Raw genomic sequence first — 25,603 nt, forward strand, 5'->3', positions numbered from 1 at the left:
GTCAGGGTTGGGCCAGGCTAAGCCAGGAGTCAGGAGCTTCTCCCATGTGGGTGCAGGGGCCCAAGGACTCGGGCCATCCTACACCAACCAGCGCCCATATGGGATGCCTGTGCTGCAGGAGGTGGCTTAACCCGCTATGTTACAACATGACCCCATGGAGATGGTTTCTCTTAGAGAATCCTTTAGTTTTCAATACTGTGCGAAGAGCACATACTTCCTAAATTGATGAGTAAATACATATTGTCATCAGAGCATGTTGAAGAGACTTGTGACATGGAGTGTTTTATTTTAAGGAGTAGTAAGATGTCATTTTAGTTGATAATATATAAAATATAGGCTGGCGCCGCGGCTTAATAGGCTAATCCTCCACCTAGCAGCGCTGGCACACCGGGTTCTAGTCCTGGTCGGGGCGCTGGATTCTTTCCTGGTTGCCCCTCTTCCAGGCCAGCTCTCTGCTATGGCCCGGGAGTGCAGTGGAGGATGGCCCAGGTGCTTGGGCCCTGCACCCCATGGGAGACCAGGAGGGGCACCTGGCTCCTGGCTTCGGATTGGCACAGTGTGTCGGCTGCAGCGCGCCAGCCGTGGTGGCCATTGGAGGGTGAACCAACGGCAAAGGAAGACCCTTCTCTCTGTCTCTCTCACGCCATCTACTCTGCCTGTCCAAAAAAAAAAAATATATATATATATAAATATAATGATGTATGATCTTTTTAATCTTTTTTAAATTAGTTTTTTATTACTTTAGGTTCACATTTTTTTAAAATATTTTATTTATTTTGAAAGGTAGAGTTACAGAGAGAGAGAGAGGAGAGATAGAGTTATCTTCCATCCGCTAGTTTACTCCCCAAATGGTTGGGACTGCACAGATCCGAAGCTAAAAGCCAGGAGCTTCTTCTAGGTCTCCCATGTGGGTGCAGGGCCCCAAGCACTTGGACCATCCTCCACTTTTCCCAGGCATATAAGCAGGGAGCTGGATCAGAAGTGGAACAGCTGAGACTCGAACCAGTGCCCATATGGGCAGCTTTACCCCCTATGACACAGTGCTGGCTCTGATGTATGATCTTTTTTAAGAAAAGATTTATTTATTTGAAAGTGAGAATTAGCAATGAAGAAACAGAAAAAGAGAGAGAGCGTCTGTCTGCTGGTTCACTCCCCCAGAATCCTCAATGCTGGGTCTGGACCAGGCTGAAGCCAGGATCCAGGAGCTTCTTCATCTGTGTCACCCATATGGGTGATAGAGTCTGAAGTACTTGGACAATCTTTTGCTGCCTTCCCAGGCGCATTAACGGGAAGTTGGATCAGAAGCGGAACAGCCCGGGCTTGAATTGGTGTTCATATCAGATGTTGGTGTTGCAAGTGGCAGCTTATTCTGAACCACAGCGCGCCAACTGGAATGTGATCTTGAATACTGAGAAGGATTGGGTTTGAAGATAAGGAGCCAGTAAGCATTCCTGGAGGAATTATGTCTATCATTAGATATGCAAAGAACATTAAATAGCTGTTTTAGAAAAGATTTGTTAGTGACGGAGAGAGGGGAGAGGGAGGGAGGGGGCACAGAGAGAAAGACAACTCCAGTTCACTGGTATGTGCAACATATGTGCAACAGCTGGGATTAGGCCAGGCCCAAGCCAGCAGTTTGGAACTCAGTGCTGCTCTCCCATGTGGGTGACAGAGACCCAAACACCTGAGTCGTCATGTGGTGCCTCCCATGAGTAGAAAGCTAGACCTGGGACTCTCATCCATGCATTTAAAAGGGATGTTGGTGTCTTAACCTAATGCCAAGTGCTGTACCCCTAAAGAGCCTTAAAAGTAGTTTTATTAGCTCTGATTTTATGCTTGTGTTGCTCCCCTCCCTCCTTAATTTTGAATTTCCTAAAACTGTATCGAAGATGGGCAAAGAGACAGTAAGAACAAGATTTACTCTCCTCAATTGTAAAGTATTGAAACTTTGTTTTTATTCACATCTGTATCACTTACTGAGAAACAATGCCGACCTAATACATTTTCAAGGTTAAATTTCTCTTCTCAGTAGTGTTTTGTTCATCCGGTGCTGTGGTGTAGCGGGTAAAGCTGCTGCCTTCAGACCCGGAAGAAGCTCCTGGCTTCGGATTGGGGTAGCTCCAGCCATTGCGGCCAATTGGGGAGTGAACCAGCAGATGGAAGGCCCCCCCTCCCTGCCTCTCCTTCTCTCTCTGTGTAACTCTGGCTTTCAAGTAAACAAATAAATCCTAAAAAAAAAAAAAAAGAAAAAAAAGTGTTTTGTACAGGAAAAAAGTATCCCCATGGTGATAGGAAGAAATTTGTAATTTTTTCCTAAAAACTGCTATAATATCGTTATGAGTTTTGTTCTCAAGTATAATTTTGAGACTTTATTGCGATAATATCTACCTACCATACAATTTGTCCATTAAAGTGCACTGTTGTATTTCTTGAGTGGTTTATAGTATATTTCCAGAGTTGTGCAACTATCACCACAACTAGTTTACAACATCTTCATCATACCGGAAAAGAAATTGTGTACCTACTTTATCCCACCACTTGGTAAACACTAACTTACTTTCTATCGGAAATGGATTTTTGAATAGTATGTGATTTTTCTAAAACACTTTTAATAACATGTTTTTCAGAGTTAATTACTCTATTCATTTCCTTACAGACTTTTGCTGCATATGTATAAACACATACAGGGTCATGAATGTATGTGCAAGTGTTTTTTTTTGTTTTTTTTTTTTAAGATTTATTTATTTGAAAGTCAGAATTACAGAGAGAAAGAGAGGTCTTTTATCCACCAGTTCACTCTCCAAGTGTTAGCAATGGCCAGGGCTGAGCCAGACCAAAGCCAGGAGTCTGGAGCTTCATCTGGGTCTCCTGCTAGGGTGGCGGGGGCCCAAACACTTGGGCCATTTTCTGCTGCTTATCCCAGGTAATTAGCAGGGAGAAAGTGGAGCATCCAAAATATGATCCGGAGCCGATATGGGAAGCAGGCGTCACAGGCAGATGCTTTACCTGCTGTGCCACAATGCCACTCCTTTGTGTGTAGTTTTAAACAAAATGGGATCTTTTTTCCTACATAATATGAGTATAAATAAGCATACCCATGTGTATATAGACCCATTGTGTGGTAATCTATTCCTTCTCAGTATGTATGGCCATCCTTCCAAGTGAATAAATACCTGTGTATTGTTTAGGGCTATACTACATGAAAGTACAATAATATAGTTTGAATTGTTTATCCCAAGTTGATGAACTTGTAGGTTGTTTTCAGGGGGTGGGCAGGAGAGATCTCCTATCTGTTGGTACCCTTCCCAAATGCCTGCAGTAGCCAGGGCCGGACCAGGTTAAGGCAGAGGTCGGGAGCTCAATCTGGGTCTCCCAGGTGGATGGCAGGAAGGAACCCATTACTTGAGCCATCACCTGCTACCTCCACAGGTATACACTAGCAGAAAACTGAAATCAGGAACAGAGCTAGGACCCAAACCCAATCAGTCTCATGGAATGCTGGCATCCCTAACAGTATTGTAGCCACCATGCCAAATGCTTACCTGTTTTTAGTTTTTGACAATATAAATAATGCTGTAGTAAACCTTTTATACTTCTTTGTATTCTAGAGTTGTTTTTTTAGAATAGATTCATAGAGGGGCCAGCTCCGTGGTATAGCGGGTACAGCCACCACCTGCGGTGCCAGCATCCCAATTGGGCACTTGTTCAAGTCCTGGCTGCTTGACTTCTGATCCAGCTCTCTGCTATGGCCTGTGAAGGCAGTAGAAGACGGCTCAAGTCCTTGGGCCCCTGCACCCTCGTAGGAGGCCCGAGGGAAGTGTCTGGCTCCTGGCTTTGGATTGATACAGTTCTGGGCATTGTGGCGACTTCGGGGAATAAACCTGAAGATGGAGGACCTCTTTTCTCTCTCTGTCTCTGTCTCTGTCTGTCTCTCTCTCTGCCTCTGCCTCTCTGTAACTCTGCCTTTCAAACAAATAAATAAATAATAAAAAGAATAGATTCATAAAAATGAAATTTACAGATCCAGTAATAAGTACGCATTTAAATTTTGATACATACATAACTGTTGCTTTCCAGATAGGTTATGCCAGTTTAAAGTTCTACCAGCTCTGTAAGAGTGTTTGTAACCATTTCTTCTGTTGATATATACATACTTTTCCTAGATTTATGAGTGCTTTTATGACTTTCAATTTTATTTTATGTCTTTCGTAATTCAGAGTTTTAAAATGTGTCTAGTAGTTGGTATTGGTCTATTTATTTTTTATACTTTTCCAGTATTTATTTAAAAGGTAGAAAGAGAGAAGGAGAGACAGAAATCTTCTATCTGCTGGTTCATTGCCCAGATGGCCACAGTGTTTGTTACTAGGCCAGAATGAAGCCAGGAGACAGGGACTCTGTCTAGAACTCTCACATGGTGGCAGGGCTACAAGTACTCTGGCCATCTTCCACTGGTTTTGCAGGCATATTAGCAGGGACCTGGATTGGAAGGGAACAGCTGGAACTTGAACTGGTACTTTGATATGGGGTACTGGCATTGTAAGTGGTTGCTTAACCCACTGGCCTGTTCAGTGAGTTTTTGTTATTAAGTCATGAGTACAGAGTTCCAGGGGTCACCATATGCACATGTGTCATTACCACACTTTAGAAAGATGGAGAATAAAAGAGGTGGGGTGGAGCTAACTCAGGTCTTGCCAGGAAATGTGCCTTCTGCATGTTTTTGATAGTACAGATATTTATAAACACTTTAGTTTAGCCCTACCTGTAATTGCAGATATTTAAAAAGTAGAAGACCATATAAATAAAGTGCTATACAAGGAGTTGGCTCTGTGGTGCAAGTGGATTAAAACCTTGGCCTGAAGTGCTGGCATCCCATATGGGTGCTGGTTCTAGTCACAGCAGCTCCTCTACCGATCGAGCTCTCTGCTATGGCCTGGGAAAGCAGTACAGTCCTTAGGCCCCTGCACCCACGTGGGGGACCCAGAAGAAATTCCTGGCTCCTGGCTTTGGATTGCCGCAGCTCTGGCCATTGCGGCCATCTGGGGAGTAAAACAGCAGATGGAAAACCTCTCTCTGTAACTCTTTCAAATAAATAAAATAAGTCTTAAAAAAAAATGCTATACAAAAACCATGAGGCCGCTAAACAGAATGGAATACTATGTAGCCTTATAATTATCTTTGGAGAAGTGAGTAATGTGGTGTAGCATGTTAAGGTGCCACTTGCTATGCCTGTATCATATGTCAGAATGCCAGTTTGGGGGCTCTTGCTGTGGCGCAGTGGGTTAACACCCTGGCCTGAAGCCCTGGCATCCCATATAGGCACCGGTTTGAGACCTGGCTACTCCAGTTCCTGTCCAGCTCTCTGCTATGGCCTGGGAAAGCAGTAGAAGATAGCCCAAGTCCTTGGGCCCCTGCACCCATGTGGGAGACCTGGCTCCTGGCTCCTGGCTCCTGGCTTTGGATCGGCACAGCTCCGGCCATTGTGGCCATCTGGGGAGTGAAGCAGCAGATGGAAGCCCTCTCTCTCTCTCTCTGCCTCTACTCTCTGTGTAACTCTGACTTTCAAATAAATAAATAAAGATTAAAAAAAAAGAATGCCAGTTTGAGTACAGGCTACACCACTTTTTCTTTTTTTTTAAAGAATTATTTTATTTATTTGAAAGAGAGAGAGAAGCCGAGCCAGAGAGAAAGAGAGGTCTTCCATTCTGCTGATTGACTCCCCAAATGACCGCAGTGGCCAGAGCTGAGCTGTTCTGAAGCCAGGAGTCAGGAGCTTCTTCTGGGTCTCCTATGCGCGTGCAGGGCCCCAAAGACTTGGGCCATCTTCCACTGCTTTCCCAGGCCATAGCAGAGAGCTGGATCGGAAGTAGAGCAACCAGGTCTTGAACCGGCACCCATATGGGATGCCGGTGCTTCAGGCAAGGGCTTTAACCCTCTGCGCCACAGCGCCGAGCCCCCCCCTTCTCTACTTCTAATCCATCTTTCTGCTAATGCACTTAGGAAGGCCACAGATGATGGCTCAAGTGTTTGGGTAGCTGTCACCCACATGGGAGACCTAGATGGAGTTCTTGAGTCAGGCTTCATCCTGGCCCAGCCTTGCTGTTGCAGGCATTTGGGGAGTGAATCCAAATATGGAAGATCTCCCTTTGTATCTCTCCCTCTGTCTCTGTTACTCTGCCTTCCAAATAAATCTTTAAAAAAATGTGGAAATTTTGTGATAAATTTTCAAAATATTAGACCAGATAAAGCTAGAATACTATAATCACAGAGATTTTTTATTTTATCTCAGTTTATCCTGCAAAGGATTTAGGGTGACTTAAAAATCAAATAATTCCAGCCAGTGAGAAAATAGAGGCAAAGAGAAAACAAGAGTAGCCTGGTCTACAAAATGCAGGCAGTTGAGTCACATACCTGCTAGAATGAGGCCTAAATTTAGCTCTAACCTCTTCAAAGGTTAATCAGAATAAGGAAATAATAAAAATTCACAGCCCTTATCAGATTACAAAAAAGCAAAGCTTGAGAAACAATCATCCTTGTTATTCTGGTACTAGCACCAAAGAGAAAATTTGCCTGTCTATAAATATGCTATATTTATATTTCAAAATTATATTTAAAATTTTGAATAAAAGCTGCCTGATCCTAGTAAAAAGCTGAATTGCAATTGCAGATTGGCTTGGTTGTCTTTTGTATTTTTGTTTCTGTTATTAGTTAACTTTTTTATGCTTTCCAGTTGTACAGTTAGTACTTAACTGATTTTAGAATTCAAATGTACATAAAAGTCATTATTTTTAATGAGAGTGTAAGACATTTCATTTGACTTCTTTTAAAAGGAAGCCTGAGAGAGTGTAAGAGTGAATTAGAGTGTTCTCTCATTACTGGTTCAGTTACTAACTTACCCACATTGGTTGGGACTGGGAATGCCATCCAGATCTTCCACATGGCTGGAAGGAACACAGTTTCCTGAGACATCACTGATGCCTCTCAGGGTCTGCATTAGCAGGAAGCTGGAATCAGGAACCAGAGCCAGGAATTGAACTCAGGGACTCTGATGTAGGATCCCAGCTTCCTAATCTGGGGTTTAACCAATAGGCCAAATGCCTACCACTTATTTGGCTTTTAAAAGTATTGTTTATGGGCCGGCGGCGCCGGCACACCGGGTTCTAGTCCCGGTCAGGGCGCCGGATTCTGTCCCGGTTGCCCCTCTTCCTGTCTAGCTCTCTTCTGTGACCAGGGAGTGCAGTGGAGGATGACCCAAGTACTTGGGCCCTGCACCCCGTGGGAGACCAGGAGAAGCACCTGGCTCCTGCCTTCAGATCAGCGCTGTGTGCCGGCCGTGGCGGCCAATGGAGGGTGAACCAACGGCAAAAGGAAGACCTTTCTCTCTCTCTCTCTCTCTCACTGTCCACTCTGCCTGTCAAAAAAAAAAAAAAAAAAAAATACTGTTTATGAGGATTAGGCCACAGGGAAAGGAGTCCATTAGTTAACTTATAATATTGGAAAATACAAAATTACATTGAATGTCAGGAAAAAGTACTCTTGTTTTGTTTTAACCTATCTGCAAATTATCTTTTTTTTGTTTTTTTAGATGTAAAGAAATTGATCTATTTTTAGATGTAAAAGGATTAAACTGTAATAACAAGGACAGTCTGTATTAATATTAGAAAGTTTCCAAAGTTGAATAGTTCGTTATTACTCTTAGAGTTGACATAGCAATAAGAGTTTCTTCTAACAGGTCTTCAGCTAGGAGCACTAGAAAAAGTCTATCTCTGTCAGATTTGACACCAATCCTTACTCCCACTGTATTTAAAGATACTGTAGTTTGTAGTAGTATGTAATGGAATTAAGATCTCTCATCGAGTAAAACTATTCCAGGTAAATCACATCTGTGTAATTAAGGGGATACCTGCTGAGCACATCAGATAGTTCATTCTGGACTTTCTGATCCTGAACAAGACCATGATACATAAATCTAAAAATATATCTGTGGGAGAAATTATTTTATAGAATTCTTCCTCATCTGAATAAAATGTGAATGTACTGATCAAAATACCAGCGATTCTTAAGAAATAGGACAAAAAGTAAAAAAACAGAGCTTAATAATGATTTAGGGCTGGCGCTGTGGCGCACGAGGTTAAAGCTCCGGCCTGTAGCACTGGCATCCCATATGGGTGCCGTTTCGTGTCCCGGCTACTCCACTTCTGATCCAGCTGTCTGCTATGGCCTGGGAAAGTGGTAGAAGAGGGCTCAAATGCTTGGGCCCCTGCACCCACATGGGAGATCTGGAAGAAGCTTCTGGCTCCTGGCTTTGTATCAACTCAGCTCTGCCCATTGTGGTCATCTGTGGAGTGAACCATCAGATGAAAGACCTCTCTCTCTCTGGCTCTACCTCTCTGTGTAACTCTGTCGCTCAAATAAATAAAATAAATCTTTTAAAAAAATGTATTAGTCACTGGTGTACATTAATATGTATGGTTGGTCTTATCCCAAGAGATTGGATTCTATCTGGATCTCCCACTTGGATAGCAGGGCCCAAGCACTTGGGTCACCATCTGCTGCCTAACAGCATGCTTTAGCAGGTGGCTGGATTGGAAGTGGAGGCCTTTTTTTTTTTTTAAAGATTTATTTCTTTGAAAGGCAAACAGCGAGACAGAGACACACCAGAATGTCTACAAACGGCTGGAAGTGGGCCAGACCAAAACCAAGATTCAGGAACTCTGTCCAGGTCTCCCACATGGGTGACAGGGTCACAAGTACTTGGCCATCCGGCGCTGCTGCTAATCCTCTGCCTGTGGCACCAGCACACCAGGTTCTAGTCCCGGTCGGGGCACCGGATTCTGTCCCGGTTACCCCTCTTCCAGTCCAGCTCTGCTGTGGTCCGGGAGTGCAGTGGAGAATGGCCCAAGTGCTTGGGCCCTGTACCCGCATGGGAGACCAGGAGAAGCACCTGGCTCCTGCCTTCGGATCAGCGCGGTGTGCCGGCCGCGGCGGCCATTGGAGGGTGAAACAATGGCAAAGGAAGACCTTTCTCTCTGTCTCTCTCACTGTCTACTCTGCCTGTCAAAAAAAAAAAAAGAGTAAAAAGTTGTGAGATAAGACTGGGAGAGAACAGAGGCAGGTGTTGTGGCACAGCAGCCTAAGCCAGCATATGGGGGGCTGGTGTTGTGGCAAAGCAGGATAAACCACAGCCTGCAATGCCAGTATCCCATATCAGTGCTGGTTCAAATCCCACCTGTTCTACTTCTAATCCGATGTGCCTGGGAAGGCAGCAGAAGATGGCCAAGTAATTGTTTTTTTTGTTTTGGTTTGGTTTGGTGTTTGACAGGCAGGTTAGACAATGAGAGAAAGACAGAGAGAAAGGTCTTTCTTTTCCGTTGATTCACCCCCCCAAATGGCTGCTACAGTCAGCGCACTGCGCCGATCTGAAGCCAGAAGCCAGGTGCTTCCTTCTGGTCTCCCATGCGGGGTGCTGGGCCCAAGCACTTGGGCCATCCTCCACTGCACTCCCAGGCCACAGCAGAGCTGGACTGGAAGAGGAGCAACCAGGACAGAACAGGTTAAGCTAGGCGGAGGATTAGCCTATTGAGCCGCGGCACCGGCCAACTTTTTACTCTTAAAATCAGTTTTGCTTGTTTTAACCTGCTTTTATTAATAACTGTTTATTTAAAAAAAAGATTATTTATTTATTTGAAAGAGTTACACAGAGGGAGAAGGAGAGGCAGAGAGAGAGAGGGAGGGAGGGAGGGAGAAGTCTTCCACCTGCTGGTTCACTTCCCAGTTGGCCGCAATGGCTGGAGCTGCGCTGATCCAAAGCCAGGAGCCAGGAGCTTCTTACAGGTCTCCTATGCGGGTGCAGGGGCCCAAGGACTTGGGCCATCTTCCACTGCTTTCCCAGGCCATAGCAGAGAGCTGGATCGGAAGTTGAGCAGCCGGAACTTGAACCGGCACCCATATGGGATGCCAGCACTGCAGTTGTTGGCTTTACCCGCTACACCACAGCACCAGTCCTGGAAACTTTGTTTCTCCTGCTGAGAAACTCCTTATATTTTATTAAAGATTTGCATTAGTTTTCTGAAGGTATTTATGTTTATATATTTTTTCAACTGCAAATCATTTTCAGAAGATGCTTAAGTCTTCTGGATGAGATTTTCTTTTCCAGGTTAAGCATTTTTCTTCCCTAGTCTAATGATGATTTATTTGCTTTTGATCATTCTTGAATTAACAGAGATGTTGTTTGGGCTGTTGTTGTTGAGTAGTTGTTATATCTTCAGATACACAGCTGAGAACCAGAGTAATATTCACAGCTTCTCACTTCTGGCTTTCTAGTGGGCTTTCATTTAGTGCAGTTTTGTTGTATCTGGTTAAATTTTTTTTTCTTGCTTTCCTGCACAGAAGTTGAAATACTCTAATACATTGTAATTCTTTTAAACTTTTTTTTTATTTAATTTTTCTGAAAGGTAGAGAGAGGAGAGGAAAGAGAGAGCTCTCCCATCTGCTGGTTTACTCTCCAAATTCCCCCAGTATCTGGCATTGGGTCAGATGGAAGCAAGGAATCAGGAACTCAATCCTGGTCTCCCACATGAGTGCTGGGACCCAACTACTTGAGCGATCACTTATTGCCTCCCAGGGTGTCCATTAGCAGGAAGCTGAAATTGGTGGCAGAGTTGGGATTTGAACCCAGGCACTCTGAAATGAGATGCAGGTATCCCATGCTGCAACCTTTTTTTTTTTTAAATTAAAGATTTAATTATTTTATTTGAAAGAGTTACACAGGGAGAGAGGAGGTGAGAGAGGGGTGAGAGAGAGAGAGAGATAGAGGTAAATAGGTAGATCTATCTTGTATCCACTGGTTCATTCCCCAAATGGCCTCAATAGCTCAGACTAGGCCAGGCAGAAGCAGGAACCTGGAACTCCATCTGGGTCTCCCATATGTGTGGCAGGAGCCCAGCTGCTCAGGCGCTTTTGCAGATGCATTAGGTGGGAGTTGGATCAGAAACGGAGCAGCGAGGACTCAAACTGGTGCTCCTGTGGATGCTAGTTTCTTAGGCGTGGCTTAACCTGCTGTTCTGCAATGCTGACCCCTCCATGCTTAGGTTAACCACTGTGTCAAACTCCCTCCACTGCTCCCAGACACACCTTTGATCCCTAGCCTAGTGTGCTGGTTAAGAGATAGACCCTGGGGCCTGGCTTTGTGGCATAGTGGGTGAAGCTGCTGCCTGCAGTGCCGGCATTTCATATGGACAACGGTTCAAGTCCTGACTGGTTCACTTCCTTTTTTTTTTACATATATATTTTATTTATTTGACAGATAAGAGTTAGACAGTGAGAGAGAAAGAGACCGAGAGAAAGGTCTTCCTTCCGTTGGTTCATCCCCCAAATGCCTGCCACGGCCAGCACGGTGCTGATCCGAAGCCAGGAGCCAGGTGCTTCCTCCTGGTCTCCCACGTGGGTGTAGGGCCCAAGCACTTGGGCCATCCTGCACTGCACTCCTGGGCCACAGCAGAGAGCTGGACTGGAAGAGGAGCAACTGGGACTAGAACCTGGCGCCCATTTGGGATGCTGGTGCTGCAGGCGGAGGATTAACCAAGTGAGCCATGGCGCCAGCCCCTGGTTCACTTCTGATCTAGCTTCTTGCTGATGCACCTGGGAAAGCAGCAGAGAACAGCCCAAGTGCATGGGCCCCCCTGTACCCTTGTGGGAGACCTGGAAGAAGCTGCTGGCTTAGAGTTGGCCCAGCCCTGACTGTTGCAGCCATTTAGAGAGTGAATCAGTGGATGGAAGACCTCTCTCTGTTTCTCCTTCTTTGTATTTATTTCAAATAAGTAAAATAAATCTTTAAAATAAAATAGACCTTGGAGTTAACCTGTCGATATAACATTGGACAAATTAATCTTTCTTTGCTTCAGACTCTTTTTTTTTTTTTTTAAGTGCTTTTGGGGATAGTTGAGTAGGGATGATGCTTGAGCCTAGTGATAGGAGCCTGGCTAAGATGCCCATGTCCCATTTCAGAGTACCTGGATTGGAGTCCTCATTCCAGTTTCCTGATTCCAGCTTCCTGCTAATGTGGATCCTGGGAAGCAGCTGTGATGACTTAAGCAATTGGGTTTCTGTCACCCATGTGGCAGAGCTGGATTGAATTCCTGTTTCCCAGCTTTTGTCCCATGTCATTGTCGGCATTTGGAGGAGTGAACCAGTGGATGGGAGCTCTCAGTCTGTCATTTTCTGCCTCTAAGTGAAATAAGTATATTTTTAAAATTCCTGGTATAATTAGACTGTTTACCACTTTTCGTGTTGTAATATCTGATTAAAGATTTCTTCAAAACAAATCTGCCTGTATTTCTGAGTATCTGCGTAGGCTAAATTCCTAGAAGTAAAGTTACCAGATCAAAGGGCATACATGTTAATAAAACTCAGTGCACGTTGTAAAATTTCTAGAACAATCAGATGAGGCACATTATAGTTTTCAGCATCCTAGGAACCATTTTAAAGAAATATTGTACTCTTCTATCACTGTTAAAACTGAGGGTAATTTTTCACTCTATAAATATTTGTATATAATGCCCTTTATGTTTTTAATACCGTGCTGTGTACATTGGTGATTACTTTTAGAAAGATAAGACAGATTGTTGTGGCAGTGTTAATGATGTGTGTGGTTTTGCTAGGTACTGAATGTAATTTCAGAGGTTTCAGAGAAAACAAAAAGAAGTGTTACTGTGATCTCTACCATTTCTAAGCTCTTTGTCCTTTGAGAAAGAAGCACAAAATCAAGTAGAGAAGTAGTCTCAGGTTAAAGTATTTTTTCCTTTTGCTTGAGTGGCCCATACTCCCCTATGCACAGAGCCTAGCCTTGTTGGCAGGCCTGATAACTGATAGTTTCTTCCCTGAACATTGTTTTGCACAGTTGATAGTTTTCACTGGTGGTCCAAGTTGTACATCTCTCTTGATCCTTCCCTTTTTCTTTCTCTCCCCCACCTCTTTTTCTTTCTTTCTTTTTAAGATTTATCTGTTCATTTGAAAAAGAAGTAGAGAGAGATTGATTTTCCATCCCTTGGTTTACTCCCTGAGTGGACACAGCAGCCTGGGCTGGACCAGGCTAGGAATTCCATCCGGAAATGGGTGGCAGGTGCTCAAGTACTTGGGCCATTCTCTGCTGGTGGGAGTAGCCTAGAGTGGAGCCAGCATTGGAATGTTGGTGTCACAAGTGGCTGCTTGACCTGCTGTACTACAGTGCCAGCCCTACATTGTACATTTCTTACTGTTTTAAAATTGGAAGAAAACTTCTATCAGTGATTGAGTAGGCCTGCAATTTTTGGTCTTTCATGGGCTATTCTTAGAAGAATATAATTTATTTCTTTAAAAAGATTTATTTATTCATTTGAAAGAGTTACACAGAGAGAGGAGAGGCAGAGAGGTCTTCCATCTGATGGTTCACTCCCTAGTTGGCCGCAACGGCTGGAGCTGCACTGATCTGAAGCCAGGAACCAGGAGCTTCTTCCTGGTCTCCATGCAGGTGCAGGGGTCCAAGGATTTGGGCTTTTTCTGCTTTCCCAGGCCATAGCAGAGAGCTGGATTGAAAGTGGAGCAGCCGGAACTAGAAGCAGCACCCATATGGGATGCTGGCGCTTCAGGCCAGGGCTTTAACCTGCTGCGCCACAGTGCTGGCCCCAAGAATATAATTTCTTATAAGAATAAATTCTTATAATCCTTTTGCGTTTTCTGTAACGCATCCATTAATGAGTACAAGGGATGACAGTGTATCATAAGAAATTTAGTATTGAAAAAACAAATTCTGTTCCTATTTCTGTGGATAAGTATTTTGTAACATTCACATTACTTACATAGATTTTTTTTTCTTCAGGTTTATGTATTTGGAAGAGTTAGAGATACAGATACAGAGATGGGGGGTAGGGGAGAGATTATCCATCCGTTGATTCACTTCCTAGGTGGCCACAATGGCCAGGGCTGGGCCAGGCCAAATTGGGTTTCCCACATGGGTGGCAGGGGCCCTTATACTTGCGCCATCTTCCACTGCTTTCCCCAGGCCATTAGCAGGGAGCTGGATCAGAACTGGAGCAGCTGGGACACGAATTGGTGCCCATATGGGATGCTAGTGTCTCAGGCAAGGGGCTTCACTTGCTATGCTGCAACACTGGTCCCACTTATATAGATTCTTATAATCTGCTAGTGAAATTGCTCCTGGTTCCAATGATGGCAGAAATTATCAAATTTAATTTCATTCTTTATAAAGAGCATTATGTTTACAGATTTACCACAACCTGATTTAAGAACTTTTCTGTTAACTTTCTTGATTCATCTCTTGTTTTTTCTGTATGTCATCTCTTGAGGTTGTTGTTTCAGAATGAGATTTTTTACGGATACTGGAGACCTTTTAATGTATTTTCTATTTTCAGATAATTTTTTTTTTTGATGTAGTCTTTTGTATATGTGAATAGGAGTCTCTTTAATGGTTTTGGAATTTGTTTTGAAAGTCAGGAAAGAACTATTCAGGTAGGTGGCTTATCCAGACAAGCAGAATTAAATTTAATCTTTATTGGGGTGGGCATTTGATTTAGCCATTGATGCTGCTTGGGATGCCTGCTTCCAGTAGTGGAGTATTACAGTTTGAGTCATGGATCTGCTTCTGATTCCAGCTTTCTGTGAAGCTCACCCTGGGAGATAGCAGGTGATGGCCCTGTCACCTGGATTGAATTCCTGACTCCTTGCTTGGGGAGTAAACTAGTAGGTGGGAAGTCTATTTGTCTCTTTGCCTTTCAAACAAACATGAAAATTTGAAAAATTACCATCATTTACACTTATTATATTATTTTTTTGAAAACAGATTTATTTTTTATTTATTTGAAAGGCAGAGTTAGAGAAAGAGAGAGAGAGAAGTATCTTTCATCTGCTGGTTTACTCCAATTTACTGCAATGGCCCTCATCTGGGCCTGACTGAAACCAGGAGCCAGGGGCCTCTTCTAATCTCTTGTATGCATTCAGGGGTCCAGGCTCTGGGGCCATCCTCCTGTGCTTTTCCAGGTGCATCAGTAGACAGCTGGATGGAAGTGGAGCATCCAGGACTTGAACCAGTGCCCATATGGGATGCCAGTGTTGCAGGTGGTGGCTTTACCCACTCTGTCACAGCACCGACCCCTGTGGTATTCTGTATCACTTAAGCAGCCTCTCTCTCTCTCATTAAATTAGCCTTTACGTCATTTTTGTCTCCAGCTTTATCATGTTTGGTGAAATTAAGAGTAGCAGAACCAGCCATTGTGAAGTTTGTTTTTTTTTGGTGGGGGGGAGGGAAGATTTATTTTATTTATTTGAAAGGCAGAGTTAGGAAGAGAGATCTTTTATCTGCTGGTTTGCTTCTCAGAGGTCTGCAACAACTGGCACTGGGCTAGGCTGAAGTCAGGAGCCAGGCTCCTTCTGGGTCTCCCATGTGGATGGCAAGGACCCAAGTGCTTGGGCCATCTTCTGCTGCTTTTCCAGACACATGAGCACTGGAGCTTTATCAGAAGCTGAGCATCCAGGGCTTGAACTGGTGTTCATACGCTCGATGGGAAGGCAGTGTTGCTGGTGGCAGCAACATCACCAGCCCCTAGAAGTGTCTTTGTTGATAAAGGTAATCACCATCATAGCCTAGCTTAACTAATGTGAAATACTTATACATTTATTTATTTTGTTGCTTTATGAGTTTTATATCTAAGAAGTGCTGACATTTACATTAGGCATATATATTAATCTGGTAACATAGACAGTTGCAGTATTAACTATCTTAGCAGAATGCATGGAAGTATTAAGTAGTCTATAAGAGTGTAATATTTGCTTTAATTGATAAAAGTGCTAACAATTTTTAATTAATAATGAAATATTAGGAAGTTTAACCTAATTCTGGTTTTATGATCTCATTTTTCTCCTCTTGTGTATCATGTAAATGAGAATAAAAATAGTGTAGTAAACACTTAATTAAACAAGTGTTGTTTAGCCCCAAGTGTACTGTATTTTTTGTGCTTGCCTTTGATGAGCATAGGAGAAGTGGTAGAGAGATTTGAGTTTAAATTCCACTTTTTTTTTTTTTTTTTAATTAATTTGAAAGAGTTAGAGAGGGAGAGGCAGAGAGAGAGATCTTCCATCTGCTGGTTTACTCCCCTGGCTGCAATGGCCAGGTCTGGGCCAGGCTGAAGCCAGGAGCTTCTTCCAGGTCTCCCATGTGGGTGAGAGGGCCCAAATACTTGGGCAGCTTCTGCTGCTTTTCCCAGGCCATTAGCAGGGAGGTGGATCAGAATTGGAGCAGCAGGGGCATGAAGCAGTGCTCACATAAGATAAAGGCAGTAGCAGAGGTGGTTTCTTTACCCACTGTGCCACAATGCTGGCCCATGAATTCTGCTTCTAACTTTACTATGTGCAGAATTGTGGGGAAATTACTTCTTTGAATTTTGATTTCTTCACTCATAAAATAGCATGTATTTGTGGTACACTGCCTGGTGCTTAGTGTTGTTGTTGTTTATTTTTTTTTTAAGATTTATTTATTTATTTATTTGAAAGGCAGAGTTAGAGGCAGAGGCAGAGAGAAGTCTAACATCCACTGGTTCACTCCCCAAATGGCTGCAATGGCCAGAGCAGGGCTGATCTGAAGCCAAGAGCCAGGAGCTTCTTCTGGGTCTCCCAAGTGGATGCAGAGGCCCAAGCACTTGGGCCATCTTCCACTGTTTTCCCAGGCCATAGCAGAGAGCTGGATTGTAAGTGGAGCAGCTGGGACTCAAATCAGTGCCCATGTAGGGTGCCAGCACTGTAGGCGGTAGCCTGTGTTGCTATTATTGACAGTAGATAATGGAAATATTTATAAACAAGATAATTTTAATAGATTTTAAAAAAACATGTACTCCAAGAGAGTAGGTTTTCTTTCTGTAATTAGAGAATGTTGATTTATGTATATAAAGAAGAATAACTTTGTGCTTTTCTTACAAAATGGGAATATCTGTATCTGTATTTTTGAGTTGTTAGGACTATTAAAAGGGATCATAAAACATAAAGTATTTTTAGTACAGAGCCTGGTACAGAGTATGTCTCAGTAATGTTAATTGTTGTTACTGATAATAATACAGATACATAATGCAGCAGAAGATACTGTAGGACAGCCTTATTAGGTTCTTTTGTCTTTAACGATTAAATTGAAATTAGGTCAACTCTCACATTCTATTTCTTCTCATTACTCAAGTTTCTCCTGCCTTTGGCCTTTTCTCATTGGTGTCTTTCCATAATGGTATGGCACCAGCTCTTCTGCTTGTATTGTTTTGTTTGTGTTAGTGAAATGGAAGCATCATAATCTGGGTTTGCTTGTGTGAAAAATCCTTCAGTAGAACAAAAGTAAAAGCTTTCCTTTATAAGGAAAAAAAAATTCTAGCAAAATCTGTTTTATTTATTTATTTAGTGCTTTTTTTTTTTTTTAAAAGAAGATTTATTTATTTATTTGAAAGAGTTACAGAAAGAGGTAGAGATAGTGAGAGGTCTTCCATCCTCTGGTTCACTCCCTAGATGGCTGCAACAGCTGGAGCTGAGCTGATCCAAAGCCAGGAGCTTCTTCAGGTCTCCCACGCGGGTGCAGGGGCCCAAGGACTTGGGCCATCTTTTCCTGCTTTCCCAGGCCATAACAGAGAGCTGGATCGGAAGTGGAGCAGCAGCTGGGACTCGAACCAGTACCCATATGGGATGTCACAGTGCAGGTGGAGGTTTTACCCACTTTGCCACAGTGCCAGCCCCAGTTTTATTTGTTTTTAAAAAAAGATTTATTCATTTAAAAGGCAGAGTGATGGTGGGCGGGGGAGAGAGAGAGAAAGAAATGTCTTCTATCCACTATTTCACTTCTCAAATGACTAACAGGTAGTGCTGCAAACAGCACCAGAACTGTTCATAATGGCCAGTAAAGACATACCAAGCAGTTAAGGGATAGTAATGCAAGGACAGGAATGCTTGCTAAGCAAGGCCAAAACTGAACCAGCGTGCTATCCAAACTGGCTTTTTTATTGATTTTACCATGCTATCTGCTCTTTTCTGCTGTTTGAAGTGTAGTGTTGTAGCTTCTAAAGTATTCTATATTTCTATTTGGGTTATTAACTTCTTACAGTTTGGAATTCCTTTGTGCTTAAATCTAGGTTTTAGTTTTTTGCCTTTGACTAGAATGTAGGCTGGCAAAAAAAAAAAAAAAAAAAAAAAAAAAAAGGCACAAATCTATATAGAGAGCTAAGAGGAGAAACAGATACCAGATAGTGGTATGGAAGTTAAGAAGTGCAGGAATTTCAGAAGAGGACTTTGCTTAAGGCATTTTTTTAAAAAAGATTTATTTATTTGGAAGAGTTACAGAGAGAGAGAGAAAGAGAGAGAGAGAGAGAGAGGTAGAGAAAGAGAGTCTTCCATCTGCTGGTTCACTCCCCAAATTGCTGCCATGGCTGGAGCTGAGATGATCCAAAGCTAGGAGTCAGGAGCTTCTTCCAAGTCTCTCACGTGGGTGCAGGGGCCCAAGCACTTGGGCCATCCTCCATTGCTTTCCCAGGCACATTAGCAGGGAGCTGGATTGGAAGTGAAGCAGCTGGGACTTGAACCGGCACCCATATGGGAAGCTGGGGCTGCAGGCGGCACCCATATGGGAAGCTGGGGCTGCAGGCTAGGGCTTTAACCCTTTGCGCCACAACGCTGGTCCCTAAGGCATACTTTTTAAAAAGATGTATTTGATTTTTGAAAAAATGGTAAGTGAAAGATCGTGGGCTGAGTCTTCAGATTTTGATGGGGTGAAGAAGTTGTTGAATGGATGACACTGGAGAATGGAAGTTCGTTCCTCTGGATTGACCACTTATCTGGGAGTTGAAGATAGGAAAATGGCTGTGCATTGACATGCTTTCTTTTAGCAAACCTGGTGTTCCTGTTGTATATTGGTTATGGATAGGAAATATTGGACTAGAGAGAGCCTCCTGGCCCTTTTACTTGGATAAAGAAAAATTTCCCTCTGAAAACAGGGAGAGAAGGGCTGAATGTTTGGAGATGTTTCATGTTAAAGAATATTTATTTATTTATTTGAAAGGCAGAGTTAAACACAGAGAGAGGGAGAGACAGAGAAAGAGGTCTTCCATCTTCTGGTTAATTCCCTAGAAGTCTGCACTAGCCAGGGCTGGCCCAGGCTAAAGCCAAGAGCCTGAAATTCCATTTGGGTTTCCCACTTGGTTAGCAGAGGTATAAGTACTTGAGCCATCTTCTGCTGCTTTCCCAGGCATATTAGCAAAGAGCTTGTTCAGAAGTGGAGCAGTTGGGACTGGAAATGGAGCTTATATGGGATGTTGGTGTTATAAGAGGAATTTAACCTGCTATGCAACAGCACAGACCAATGGAGATGTTTTAATAATAGAGGGCCTGTGCTGTGGCATAGTAGGTAAAGCTGCCGCCGGCAGTGCTGGCTCCCATGTGGCACTGGTTTGAGTCCCAGCTGCTTCACTTCTGTTCCAGCTCCCTGCTAATGCTCCTGGGAAGGCAGCGGAGGATGGCCCAAGTGCTTGGGCCCCTGCACCGATGTGGGAAACCATGACGAAGTTCCTGGCTCTGGCTCCTCACTGGCCCAGTTCTGGCCATTGCAGCCATTTGGGGAGTAAACCAGTAGATCAGAGAGCACTCTCTCTCTCTTCCCCTCCCTCCCTCTCTTTCTGTAACTCTGCCTTTCAAAAAAATAAATAAATCTTTAAGAAACCTTAGAGTAATATGTGAGGTGGATAAAGTCAAGCACCTACTAAGTATTGGACATTTTGTTACAGTCATTTCTATAAACTTGTAAAATAACTGATGTTAAGCTGAGTTTTACAGAGCAGGAAGCTGTGAAGTATATGGCTTCCATATTGATTATTGGGTTATTAATTATGAGGGAATACTTCTCCGATGGTGATAGATAAGGCAGGTGTTAGAGTTCTAATTAGGATGGATCTCTGTACAAGGAGGAGGCAGATACTGAGGCTCTCAAAAGAAAGTGCTGGAATCTGGAAATGGGAAGGAAACTAGGGGCACAACTCATGCATTCAGGTGATGGCCTTGGGTGAGATGAAGGGTACAATGTAGACATAGGGCATGCACTGAACTGTTGCTGTTTGGTAAAGGGAGTAGGAGGATGTCTTTTTGGGGAAGGGCAGCAGCTGAGAAAGCCCTAAATGGGGATGAGAAAGTTACACAGTATTGGCAAGTGGCCCTGAAAGAAAAGAACAAGAAATAGTTTTGTGGACCCAGAGGGGATAAAGTTGAAGGATGGAAGGGAGTAGTGAGAGATACTTAGCAAAAGTAAAGAAGGAACTAGTCAGTAGTAGTAGTAGAAATTAACAGTAAGCTTGGCCGGTGCCGCGGCTCACTAGGCTAATCCTCTGCCTGTGGCGCCGGCACACCGGATTCTAGTCCCGGTCCGGGCGCCAGATTCTGTCCCGGTTGCTCCTCTTCCAGTCCAGCTCTCTGCTGTGGCCCGGGAGTGCAGTGGAGGATGGCCCAAGTGCTTGGGCCCTGCACCCCATGGGAGACCAGGAGGAAGCACCTGATCCTGGCTTTGGATCAGTGCGGTGCGCCAGCCGCAGCAGCCATTGGGGGGTGAACCAACGGCAAAAAGGAAGACCTTTCTCTCTGTCTCTCTCTCTCACTGTCCACTCTGCCTGTCAAGAAAAAAAAAAAGAAAAAGAAATTAACATTAAGCTGCCACTCAGACTAATTTCTAGAGAAAGGGTCATTGTAGAGCACAAGGATTTGAACGTATTGTTCTGTCTTGATGGGAGCATTTGCTAGGATGATAGTTGACAACCAGCTTTCACCTTAATGATGAAAAGGTGTCTTTGTTACTTGCCTGACATATTTGCTACAGTGGTATGTGTCTTTATTCTTGGGCTTTTCTTATTTCTGGAGCCCCTTTTTCTGCTCATTAATTTTGTTTCCTTGGAACAGTTCTGTTTGGGGAGTGTCCCTGATGTTCATGACTAGACCAGATACAGCTGCCTGCCATTAGAGATAAAGTTTCTGAAGAGTTAAAAAACACTTTTATGAGAGTGACATGGTTTATCTGACCTTGTCAACTGTGGGTGGAAGTGTAAAATCTGGTTTCTAGACTAGAAAAGACAGCTTCAGAAAATAAAGCTTATTTCACAGTGTTGACTACAGGAGGAAGGGTGGGGCTGCTGCCCTGAAATGGGGGAAGGGTCCTGTGAAGCAGAAGGAGATGCCTTGAAAGGAGGACTGGACAGAGTGAAGAGAGAGTGAGAGAGAGACAGACCTGAGAGACAGGGCATAAAACAGGGGTGTGTGTGTGCTGGGGAGGGGCAGAGACAGACCGACAGACAAATGGGGAAGGGAAAAGGGTGCTGTGGTATAGCGGGTGAAGCCTGTGGTGACAGTGTCGCCGGTTTGAGTCCCAACTGCTCCACTTCCCATCTGGCTGTCTGCTATGGCCTGGGAAAGCAGTGGAGGAAGGCCCAAGTCCTTGGGTCCCTGTGCTGGGCTGGGAGACCTGGAAGAGGCTCCTGGCTTCAGATTGGCCCATCCCTGGCTGTTATGGCCATTTTGGGGATGAACCAGTGGATGGAAGACCTCTCTCTCTCTTTGCCTTTACCTCTCTGTAACTCTACCTTTCAAATAAATAAAATATATCTTTTTTAAAAAAATAAGAATGTTATAGGAGGAAGATAGTATAGAAAGGAATGAAAAATGCTACAGGCACAAGATGGGCAATTGAAAAAATAGGCAGAGAGAGAAAGAGAGGGCTCTCATTTGCTGAATGACTCCCAAACCCAATAGCCTGCTGGGCCAGACTGAAGCTAGGATACAGCAACCCAATTAGCCATATCACTTGAACCATCCCCAGTGCTGCTCTGCATCAGCAGTGAGCTGGAGGCAGGAACCACAAGGCAGACCTTGAACTCTGGCATTCTGATAATGGAGTGTGGATATCTAAACAGGAGTCATAATTGCTATGCAAAACACCTGCCCCCCCCTAAACATTTTTTTGAAATTTATTTGTGTGTTGAGAGAATTGGATTTTGGAGAGAGAGGGAGTATGTGCACATGATTACCCATTGAACTTTAAACTGGATGATCTGGATTAATATCTTGGCAATAACAGCTGAGTTTCAGTTTGTTTCCTCCTATGTTCTTCCCTACTTAATGATCTGGGAAGACATTTCCCTAAGATTCAGTTTTCTAATCTCTGCATCGTAAAATAAATCTTTTTTAAAAAATTATTTATTTGAAAGAGTTATAGAGAGGCAGAGGCAGAAAGATATCTTCCATTCATTGGCTCACTCCCTAAATGACTGCAGTGGCCGAGCCTGAGCCAGACGAGCCAGGAGCCAGGAGCCAGGATCTTCTTCCAGGCCTCCTACATGGGTGCAGGGGCCTGAGTACTTGGGCCATCTTATGCTGCTTTCTTAGGCATGTTAGCAGGGAGCTGGGATGGGAAGTGGAGCAGCCAGGACTGAATGGGGCCCATGTGGAATGCCAGTAGGTGGCAAGCCACAGCCCACAGCGCCAGACCCAGTTTTCTAATCTCTTAAAGAGTAATTATCACTGTGAGATTCTTGGGATAGTTACATAAGTATGCATAATGTATGTTCTTGGCCTTCCCTTGCTCTTCCTACTTTTCTGGAAATATAAATAAATAGAATTTCTGGTGTTTCTGGTTAAAACTTTTTGGATGTTTTTAGAATTCTAAAAAATGACTCTCCCTAGTTCATTGTATGATTAGATTCCACAGAGGGAGCTAGAGATCTTTGTGTATTTGATTTACATGCTTTGTAAATGTTAACACTGGCCTGAAGATTCAAATAATTATTTACAGCATTTGTAGAGCTTCTAGCTGACATCTTGTCCCTACGTTCCCTCTCCTTTATTTCTTTATTTGTTTTTAAAAATTTTTTTTTAATTTGAAAGGTAGAGTTAGAGGTTCTCCATCCTCTGGTTCACTCCTCTGCTGCTTTCCCAGGCACATTAGCAGGGAGCGGGACCAGAAGTGGAATAGCCGGGACTCTAACCAGCGCTCATATTGGTGGTGCAGGTGACAACTTAATCTGTTATGCCACAGTGCTGGTTCCTTCCTTCATTATTTTAACCATGTAGAGTTCAGAAATCTATTCATTTTGCATGCTTAACTAATCGTGTAACTATTTTGAAAGGTGTTTATTGAGGGAACCTAGGACTAGAAGCTGGACAGACTAACTCCATCCCACAGCTCCTTGCCAGCACATACACACGAAACATAATGGGAGTGTTCTTTCCCTGTGGCAACCAGGCACGCACCTGTCTTCCCATTAACTGGACAGGACTCTTGCTTTCCTATTTCCTCCTTTGTCCTCCTCATTTTGACTGTCTTTTCCACCGTGAGCATTGTCTATTATCTCCTTTTATCCTCATAATCATAGTGCTTCTGTTTTTACCACATATAATTAACTTACTTCAGAAGTGCTTACAGGAGCATATGACTGCTGTATCCCAAGCCATCACACAGGAACAACACAAGACTGTTCTTCAGTCAGTCTGAACCTGAGTGTAGACCCTTGCCTCATGTTTACGCCCCAGATCAGCAGGAAGTAGTCAGGAAGAAACCGGTGCCCCATCTCCTTATCTATACTCAGAGTCAGGATTGATGGAACAAGGGCATAAACCTCAGCCATTTTAGGTTTTATTACCCCTGCCTTCTTTCAAGAGACCAGTTCAGTCTCACACCCAATTGTTCTCCACTCCACTCCCTGTATTCTCTCCCAGGTTTGGAAGCAGGCGGGACAGACTTGAAGAACCTGCATGGAGAAGCTCACCTCTACCTACTGCCCCCCACCCCACCCCACCCCAGCCCACCTAAGATATAAAAAGGCCCAGCCTACTGAGGTCTGGGCCCTCTGCTCCGAATTCCATCTGTGTACACGCTGGCAGTTGGTTGACCTCTGCAAGTTTATTTTCTTTGAGTAAATTCGATATGCTCGTGAGTTCATATTCTGTCTTCTCTCTGTTTTTGTGCTCTTTTTTTTCTTAAATTTGATGCCCTCTGTGAGGAGACACCTATCTGCACCCCCTTTTTACAATCATAGCTTCTATTTCAAGCCTTTTGAAACCATATGCCAAGCTTTCTTTCTCCTGTGATTGTTCATATAATAGGATTTTAACTTATGTTTGAATTTAAAAAATATACATTTTTAGCAAGCATTCCAAAGCTGTTTTATCATAATGACACTGTGTCATTTGTATCATACTGTCAGCTCTGGGTTGTTGATTTATTTATTTATGAAAGACAATTTTGGAGAGAGGGAGAAACAGAGAAAACAATCTTCCATACTCTGGTTTACTCCTCAGATGGCTGCCGTGGCCTGAGCTGGGCCAGGCCGAAGCTGGAATCAGTAGTGGAGCAGCTAGTACTTGAACCAGTGGCCATCATAAGTTGGTTCTCTTAAATGTATTCTGGTTCATGTTCTCTATATCCTTGCCGAACCTCCTTACTTGGCCCTGTCCTGAACTTTGCATTTTCTGACTGCTAGAAATTGTGTACCAACACTGGGACAGTAGTGTTGCAGAGGGGAGGAATTTTGAAACACTCCTTGCTTCAGGCAGTCAGAAGTATTTTTCAGAGAGGTAGAAAAGCCTTCCTCTTTAATAAACAAAGGACTGTACTCTTGAATCCCTTGCCCAGGGATGGTTCAGGGACTATGGCATCAGGTGGCTTGCTGAAGACCAATCCTGAGAAGACCAGCCAGCTGTTAGACTAGTGGATGAAAAAGAAACTTTGAAATCTATTTTAAATGGTCTGTTTTGCACTTAATCCTTGGTATTGATAATACCTTGGGATAATAACCTTGGGGACAAATAATAGGAAGCCTAAAGAGATTGTTACGCTGTGAGTAGGAGAACATTTAGTGATTAGTAACATTTGTTAGAATTCTTGGGATAAATGCTCCCCTTTTCCTTACTGGTTTTAAGGATCTGGCAGTACCCAGAAATCTTCCAATATTAAAAAAAATGGGCCGGTGCCGTGGCCCACTTGGCTAATCCTCCGCCTTCAGTGCCAGAACCCCAGGTTCTAGTCCCAGTTGGGGCACCAGATTCTGTCCCAGTTGCTCCTCTTCCAGTCCAGCTCTCTGTTGTGGCCCAGGAGCTCAGTGGAGGATGGAAGGAAGACCTTTCTCTCTGTCTCTCTTTCACTGTCTATAACTCTGCCTTTCAAATAAATCAATAAAAAAAAAAAAAAGAAAAGAAAAGAAAAGAAAGGTATTCCTTTCCATTGCTTCATCCCCAAATGGCTCCTATGTCCGGCGCACTGCACTGATCCAAAGCCAGGTGCTTCCTCCTGGTCTCTCATGCAGGTGCAGGGCCCAAGCACTTGGGCCATCCTCCACTGACCTCCCGGGCCACAGCAGAGAGCTATACTGGAAGAGGAGCAGCCAGGACTAGAACCCGGCGCCCATATGGGATGCTGGTGCTGCAGGCGGAGGATTAACCAAGTGAGCCATGGCGCCAGCCCAATGAAGACCTTTCTCTCTGTCTCTCTCTCAGTGTCTAACTCTGTCAAATAAAACAAAAAACAAACAAAAATGTTGAGTCACTCCCTTATATAGTGTGTAGT

General features: G+C 43.7%; 1 protein-coding gene across 50 annotated transcripts in view; it reads left to right on the plus strand.

Annotated features, from left to right (window-relative positions):
- Positions 1–25,603, plus strand: part of PUM1 (pumilio RNA binding family member 1) — a 150,864-nt gene that overhangs the window by 18,122 nt on the left and 107,139 nt on the right. The gene's annotated exons all lie outside the window — the stretch shown is intronic.

This window comes from Oryctolagus cuniculus, chromosome 7, assembly GCF_964237555.1.
Source record: "Oryctolagus cuniculus chromosome 7, mOryCun1.1, whole genome shotgun sequence".
Lineage (NCBI taxonomy): Eukaryota > Metazoa > Chordata > Mammalia > Lagomorpha > Leporidae > Oryctolagus > Oryctolagus cuniculus.